Source organism: Juglans regia, chromosome 3, assembly GCF_001411555.2.
Source record: "Juglans regia cultivar Chandler chromosome 3, Walnut 2.0, whole genome shotgun sequence".
NCBI lineage: Eukaryota > Viridiplantae > Streptophyta > Magnoliopsida > Fagales > Juglandaceae > Juglans > Juglans regia.
This window is the reverse complement of record NC_049903.1, coordinates 21,603,779-21,612,905: the sequence shown is the minus strand read 5'-3', so window position 1 is coordinate 21,612,905 and position 9,127 is coordinate 21,603,779.

Below are 9,127 nucleotides of genomic sequence, written 5' to 3'. Positions count from 1 at the left end.
TTCAAGTTGTTCTTCTTCATCTCGCAAGGCTTGAGAGCACGTTGTTGCTGGCATACGAAAGACATGCTACTATAGGAAATAAGATCCCACAGACAGCACCACTGTTGATGTCATGTTTTCCGGCCTGGGCAACTCCACTCCGCTGGGGCTCGGGGCTGGTTTCTACTAAGATGAAGAATGGTGAGCTTGGGGTCTGTTGTACCTTCGACGCTCAAGTCAGTTTCGGTGAGGGAGAATATCAAGAGAGAATATCTTAAGGAGAATGATAATAAGAGTGTATATCAGTGTCAACCCCTCACTAGTTGTGGGAGGAGGTTATTTATACCGCAGATCACTCAGGCCTGATGGCGACTGTTCTTGACACCAGGATTCATGTTGTGGTTTACCGAGCCCCAGGACACATTAAATGCAGCATGGCTTCTTGTAACAACCCGATCCTATATTATTAGGGATAAATTATGGATAATTTTATTAGGCTCAATAAATGAGTTAAAACCCATAAGAGAGGTATCGGATAAGTTATATTTATTTTAACTTAGAGTTAAGCCTACATTATTTTTCTTTTTTAAAAAACTTCAAGCTCGTGATTTAGAGTCCAAACATTATTACCATTCTTCTTTCCTTTTCATAATAAAACTCCTAACTACCGGATTTCCTTTTATGAATTTCAACCACACACGAAATGTAGTTCCACTCCCATGCACGTACGTCTTTTTTTTTTCTTCATCAGTAGGGTTTTCCGTTGGTCTATATATAGAGGCTCAGTAGGTCCAACTCGCTACCCCTTTTCTCTCCCTCTGTCATGAACCACCACAGAAACCAGATCCACACACCCAGCCACTGCACACCACCCTCACCGAGAGTTCCTCCACATCAAGACCCCACTGAAACGGCCATGCATTACGCTACCATGCACATGCCCCTCTTGCACGAAGCCACCCTTCATGGCAACGCCACAGCATGTGTGCGACCGTAAGTCCAAATCATATCCCATGTGCAACCTTCCACCACCCAAGACCTCCTCCGTGATGACCACCAAAAGTCACAGCCAACCCTGATTCATGCCAACCCCTTATGTTCAAGCCATCCAAACAACCAAAGACTGCACCTTTCAGTCATCTCTAGTGTCGTCCCTACACCACCACCGTGATAGCCCACTGCTCAGCCATCATATCCAACTCTTAAGAGAGTCGCCAGGTCATCCTCAAGCAAACGAAAAATCGAAAACAGCCAACAGCCATCGTACCTCTGTTTCTATCCACCCAAAACACAACATTTTACTCAACTAACCCACCACCCGTTAGCCATCTGTTAGGGACCTCGGTCCTGTCCCTAACATTAAGGTCCACGAGCTTGCCTTGGTGAAGATGATGATCGAGTGATCTTGCTAACTTGCTTGGCCTTCAACAAAGGAATGGTGTTTGGGTGATGGAATGATGAAGTTGATGCACTTGGGTAGGCTAAGTGTTTAGACTAAGACAAATCAATGTGGGCAGCTAGACTTGTTCTTGAGTGAGGTGCCAAGATGATGGAGGCTAGGGTTACGGGTTGGAGGCAACTAGGGTTGCCATGGACTATGGTGGGATTAGGGTAGGCGTGGTCTTAGAAGATTAGCTTAGGATTATGGGTGTTTGATACAATGGGAATGGCTTAAGGGTGACCCTTGATGTTTGGGCCACTTGGATGGTGATTAGGGTAGGTATGGTGTAGTGTAGCTAGGGTTTTGTGGGGTGGCTAGGGTGGATTTCGAGATTTGCAAGAGTTGGCTTAGGGTTGGAGTTTAGGATGATGCTAGGGTTTGGGAATGAGATGGAAGAGTGAGGCTAGGGTTTGGTGGCTAAGAAACAACTAGGGTTGCCGAATTGGTGTGGTGGAATTAGCGTTGGCGAGTTGGAGGGAGTTTGCAAGGGTTTGGTTGGTTTAGGAATGGATATGGAAAATTTGTAAGATGAAATGAATCTTTGAGGGAAGAAGGGAATTTGAATTTGAATTAAGATGGCTAGTCAATAGTTGACTAGAGAGATTGTAGGAAGAGTAATTTAAGGGATTGAATGTGGTGGTCAATTCCTTAAATGAAGGGATTTGAAATGGGATTTGAATTTAAATGTGAGGGAGTCAAGACTCCTAAAAGGAATGAGTTTCCTTATAGAGCTTGAGGTGGGCGGCTAGGATTTATGGTGGATGACTTTAGGATGACCGAATATGATAAGTGGATGGTATGGCTAGGGTTTTATGAATATGATAGATTAAGGGCAATTATGGAAATGTGAACTAATATGGAAAGTAGGGCAACACTAGGGTTGACCAAATTATGTATGTGGGAGTGGAGGCTATGTGTATTTCGGCTAGGGCAAGGTGTATGGAGGGAACAATTTATGGTAAGTTGACAAACTTATAGAAAGGATGACAAACACTATGGTGGTCTGAGTATGTGGTATGAAATGGATCAAATGAGCAATGGAATGGATGTACACCAAGAACAAATGAAGAACACGATGAACAAGTGATAAATAATCAAGAACAAAGTGAACAAAAGATAACCAATTCAACTATGATTCATGAATTGCACATAGATGAAATAAACATCTTTATTGATGAATTTGAAAGTAACAAAGAGAACAACAACTTGGATTCACGAATTGCACCAAGTTGCAAGAACAAGATAGATTGAACCACACATATTCACGAATTGCAAGGTGTGATCCTCTCTTAGGGGATTCACGTATTGCACCCCAAAGAGCCCAAGTGCCTTAGCACTGAATGATGATCTCAAGAGCAAAATAGTCTACCCACTAAGGAATTTGCCAAAAGATGTAAATGCAAAGCCTAAGGGTCCTATTTATAAGTATAACAACTTGGAAACTCCCATTAGGTCCCTTGGAAAATAAATAATTAAATAAAAATAAATAATGAAAAATAACATAGTTGATATGGGCCAAGTTGACCCATGACATGCATGAGCCCATGAGTGGGCTAGGCTGGCCCATGGCATGGGCCATGGGCCATGGGCCATGGGCATGGCTATTGGCATGTGGCTGACATGCCCATGAGGCTGTTTTGGGACTATCTAGCCTTGTCTCCACATGGCTAATGGCTTGGCCATGGGCCACAACACATGAGGTCCTACCACCACCGCCCCACACGTTGCTGCAGCCACAAACAACACTACTGAAAGCAGACAACGCCGAAGGACAAGTCTCCACCACCTGCCACTGCCCAAACACCTTATTGCCGCCGCGTTGCTACCCTCCTAGTGAGTATCTCGTGTGGTCTCTCTCACTCTCATGGCTTACTCTCTTTGTCTCTCACTCATTCTCTCTCTTGTGCCGCACCACTGGCCATAGAAGCCCAGCACGACGCCGACCACCCCTAGCCACTGTGAAACTCGGCCAGCCACCACAACCCTTTGTCTCACTCAGCCTCTCTCTCGGTAAGCACTGCACAAGCTAGTCCTATCCCCTAAGTTGCTTTTCTCCTCTTTTTTTTTTTTTTTTGGTGTTTTATATCAGACTTTCCCAAAAGGCCCCTCAAATAATTTTGTAATTACATGTATGCCCTTTTGAGCCATGTTGCGTAATCCCTAAATCTCTAATTCCTTGCCCCATTTTTTTAAACTATAATGGGCCCTTGGGCCTTAACCCCATGCGAGAGATTCCCGAATGCGTGAAATGAGAATTTTAGGTGGGTTTGTTAAATTACAAAAATCCCCCTAGTTGTTAAAAGATTAATAGTTGAGAATAATTTAGTGTTTAGAAGATTTTAGGTTTAGAAAATATAGGATATTTTAGTAGTTTAGATTTTAAATAAAATTACATGTCTAATTAGAAATTTATGCAAATTATGTGTTTATTTTTATAGGCAATTGATTACGCGCCAAAAATAATGGATTAGCACTGCAAGGTAAGTAGCATGATCATACCTTTACACGTATATACGGTAAACTACTTGGCTTTTATAAAAATATTATGCATGTACACCCTCCATTGGAAGTCCCTTTTTACGTACCCAAGACATGATAAAATTATGAAAATCTATTATTTTATGTGAAGAATTATGCATTAAGTTATTTATGAAAATTCATGATTTTATGAAAGGAGTTATGCATCAAAAGATTTATGAAAAGTTATATTTTATGTGAGAGTTATACATTAAAATATTTTATGAAAAACCATGCAAGATTTTATGTGAAGATTTATGCAATAAAGTATTTATGAAAAATCATGATTTTATATGAGAAAACATGTATCACGGAAATTATGAATGAATGTGATTTCATTTAAAATTTGTGATAGGATATGAAAAGATATGACAAGTATCCATGCGATTTCTTTTGAAATCTATGATATGACAAGTATGCAAGTATGATTATGATAAGATATGTAAAGGCCTATGTTCTGATATGAAAACGGTACCTATGTTATGAGCATATTGCATTGCCAGATAGTACATGCTAGTAGTGCACACAGTATGTATTCCTTATGTATGGATTCTACAACCCACGGTCATGGGCGGAATCAAAATCTACTTAGATTCGCTAACCCTAACTCACAGGGGTCAACAGTGGGCATCGGCTTATGATAAGTAAAAGATAAGTTCATGTTCATGTTATTTACGTATATATTTATGAGTATGCACATTTTTCAAGAAACCTTATGTTTACTATGTTTATTGTATGATGCGTTACTTATTGAGTATTCGACTTATTTTTGTATATTTTTATGTTTTTAAATCACTTCAGATGATGACATTTATGAGGATGAGACTGCAGGACAGGACTTGATCCCGGAAGGCGAGGCAGAGGCCTAGATAGATTATGATATGATTAGTTTTATGGTTTAAGGTTTAAATAAATTACTCTGATAAGCACTTGAGACTTTTTTTTTTTTTTAAATAAGTGCTTCCACAGACTCTATTTGGGATTTTAAGTATTTATTAAATTTAGTTTTATTTGTAGGATCTTTCGTATCTGGCGTGTTGTTAAAAAGAAAGTTTTTAAGTTCAAGTTTAGTAATACACTGGCTCCCCAAAAATTCTAAAATGTCTTTATTGGGAAGAAGGGTGTTATACTTCTCTTCATGGTTTTCTCCATCTCATTAATACAATGTGTCCTCAGCCAAACATCCTCACTTCTCTGACATGTGCTACCCTCCGAGCCTGACCCTGGGGAATTATTCTAGTCACAAGATGAGTTTAAATGTATTTATGGAAAGTTGAAAAATATTGTGGGTCCCACATATAAAGAGGTACTGAGTTGAAAATGGTTTTGGATCTCAAGTGTAAAGAGATCTTGAGTTGAGTGATGTTTAATGATTTGGGAGTCGTGTGTTTGGATGTTGAGCTAGACTTAAATTTGAACTCAACTTATATGAGCTCAGTTGCTCCCATGTTCCAAACGTAGCTTCAGGATTATAGTAATGGGTCATAAAGAGCTTTGCTACTCATTATTCTCATACACCACACATTACACTTATTTTTATTTTTATTTCATTTTATTATTCTTAGACTAAGGATGCGTTTGGATGTTAAGTTGAGCTTAGCTGAACTCGGTTCTTTATAAATAGTAGTGAGTTAAGATAGTGGAGTGAGTTATGTGGGGCTCATCTAAGATGAGTTTAGATGTGTTTGGATATTAAGATGAGTCTAATACTATTTATGGGAAATTGAAAAAGGTATGGGGCCCACCAATGATTATAAAGTTGTTGTAATAATTGAATAATTAATTTATTAAATCCTTTATTTAATAAATAACATAAATCAAACATAAATTTCCTCAATGCAAGTAAAAAAATTACAAAAAAAATAAAAACAAAATATTCCCAACTCTTTAAACACAGAATTTTCATATTCTAAATTTATAAAAATAAAATAAAATAATTATTAGTAAAATTACAATAGTATCATGCCCACATTTTATTCTATTATTTATTTATATATTATTTAATTAGCGGAAAAAAATTTATGTAATGCAAAAGATTTTTTTATTTTTTGAGTCACTAGCAAATAGAGCCTCGCTCGATTCAGCGCTGGAGACATTTGTCTCCTGGTTGAGCCAGCTCTCTGTCGCTCGAGTTCGACTTGGAGACATTTTTCTCCCTCTCGAGCGGGCGCTCAGTTGCTCGAGCATCGAGTTGAAATGCCTTTTTGGTCTGCTAATTGGGGAAGAAGAAATAGAGAGAGGAATTGAGAGAGTGAAAGTCAGTGGGTCCCACGAGTTACTTTTTGAAGAGAAATCGAGAGAGAAATCGAGAGAGAAAGTCAGTGGGTCCCATTACTTTTTGAGGGAAAAGAGAAATAAAAAGAGAAAGTCAGACTTTTTTTGGTTCTTTTGTCAGTGGGTCCCAAGAATTCTCAAATTGAAATGGTCTAACTGAAGACTCAAAGTGTATTTGGATGTTAGATGAAGTCTAAAATTGAGCTGAGTTGAGCTGCTTCTAACATCCAAATGAGCCCTAGTTGATTTCTTCTACTTTTTATCTATACACCACATATTTTGTAAGATAGAAAAAAAATATATATGCGGTATGTAGTGTAAAGATGGTGATAGTACAAGTTGGGCTTCGTTTGATTTTATTTAGGCTCAAGCATTTATTTAGAGGATATTGATGTTTAGTTTATAATTTGGGGTTCTAAGGATTTATAAGGCCCGGGCCTAGTCTCCTAAGGTCGGATGAGAGAATTGAATTCCATACAAAGCCACTAGATAATGGTATTGGATAAGTGGATCCTAATTTTTTAAGGATTTGAGCAATGGTTTTAATCGAGGATTGTATTAATGGGCCAGAAATTATTCAAAGGCCCCATTGATGGTGATCCTACAAGTGGGGCTTCGTTTGATATCATTTAGGCTCAAGAATTTTTTTTAGAGTATCTTGATGTTTAGTTTCTAATTTTTTTCTTATAAAAAAAAGTTTATAATTTGTGGTTCTAGGGATTTATAAGGCCCGGGCCCAATCTCTAAGGTTGGATGAGAGAATTGAATTCCATACAAAGCCCACTGGACAATCGGTGCCGCACCAAAAAGCCAAGTTTTAAAAAAAAAAAAAAAAAAAAGACGGTATCTCAATTTTATTGATAGACCTCACTTGTAGCGGAGGAAAACAGTGATTACAACCAGACACCTGAGTGATACAATTAAAAGAAAAAGAAGAAAGAAACAAACCCAGTTATCAAAAAAACCATTACAACTCCAACCAAAATACAATGTTCCCATCAAGTTCAGAACACAAAAAATCAAAACCAGAAATAACACATGAATAGGAACATGCAAGAAAAAGAGAAACAAAAAACCCAATGCAAGTAAAAATATCAATATCGGAAAAAGCCAAAAACATACTTGGAACAACTTAAGAGATGAGCAGGTCAGGAAGACCAATTCTATCCATTCTAAGAAGACCAAGTAACTGACGAGGCATATCACAGTCCTCAGACCAATCCATATTTAAACCCTCATCACCCCTCTTGGAAAGAAAATCAGCTACAACATTTCCTTCACGATAAACATGGCTAACTCGGTACTCCATACAAGAGAAATAACAAAATAAGATGTCCTAGTAATCCTCTAGGTACCAAATATTACAATCACCTTTAATAATCTAGTTAACAAGAATCTGAGAATCCGTCTCAATCTCAACCCTAGAAATACCCATTTGATAGCACCTTCCCCCCCTCCAACAGACTCCTCATTTCAGCAAAATTGTTAGAGCTTTGACCTAAATGAACAGAAAAAGCTAGCCGAAGCCTACCACAGTTATCACGAATAATGCCCCTAGCACCAACTTGCCCAGGATTTTCCAAACTACTACCATCCGTATTGAGTTTCACCCAATCTTGACCAGGTATCAGCACACCAAGCCAAGTTGTTGTTTCCAATCATCTGCAACTGAGAACAACAACATGAATTAAGCAAGCAAGACCAAACTGAAGCCACCTTTGTGTTTCTTGGAATTCACGCCATTACCCTTTGTTTCTCTTTCCACTTTGTGTCTCATCGTCACTAATCTCTACCCTCCTCTAGCTGCCGATGAGATCAAAGCTAACTCAAACTCATGTGACCCTTTATTCATCTCTAATGCTCAAAGCTACATCATCATGAACAAGCCTAAGTCCACCACCAGGTTGCATCTTGAAGCCAAGCTACCAATTGTCATGAAAGAAAGCCTTGAGTTGCACAAAACACATCACACATGATTCAACCCAGTTCTTCCTCATGACAGTCAATTCTTTCTCCCTCACAATTTTTATGAAAAAGTTCCTGTCATTACAGATCGACCGAAAGGTCGTTAAAATACTTAAGGCTAGCTAACCCATTCTACCATGTTGATGCAGGAAAAAATCGTACAACAGGCCGAAATGAGAAAAAGTCATTCCCGACCCATTGAATGACTTGGGCCTTGATCGGTGTTGTTTGGAGCTCCCGACAGTATTCTGATGCAGTTGTACGGTGTCGATGCGTACGTTCATGATGATGAATGAAAAAAAATGCAGAGACAATAAGAAAAATGGACACATAGATTTACGTGGTTCGACATGTTACCTACGTCTAAGGGGGTTTGGGGAGGGAGAATCCACTATAATATACTTGTTTACAGTTTCTCATAGTCTCTCATTTCTCACTATACAAAAAAAAACTAGAGATTTTCTTGCTGGAGAAGATGTCTCCCTTGAGAGGTTAAAGAAGAAGAGAGTCACGTTGGTCATTTGGTCCCTAGCTTGATTTTATCTTAACCACATTATGTGTGTCAGGCTGTCATAATGTGATCGGTCCCTTTGCATATCTATCAGCAGAGGTGAGATCTAACCTTTGGCATGTGTCAGCATCCCTTCCTTTTCCCACTCTCTTCTAACCCCCCTCCTCTAATATCTCCTACACATAATGATCACTTATTATCTCATACTCCTTTCATCTCTATTTTATCATCTAGTGTGACTTGATGGGCTAGATCTAGCTTTCAACAGGCCGGATATTTTATCCTCCACATACCCAGCTTTCCTTTTCTTGTTGGAAGTTTGTCTCACTCTCAATATTTTTGTCCTATGAATATTCTACTTGCAACAATTTACTCGGATCCTAGCCTTCGGCTCTCGGTTATACAGATGAGATGAAAAATTTATAAATAATAGTGAGATA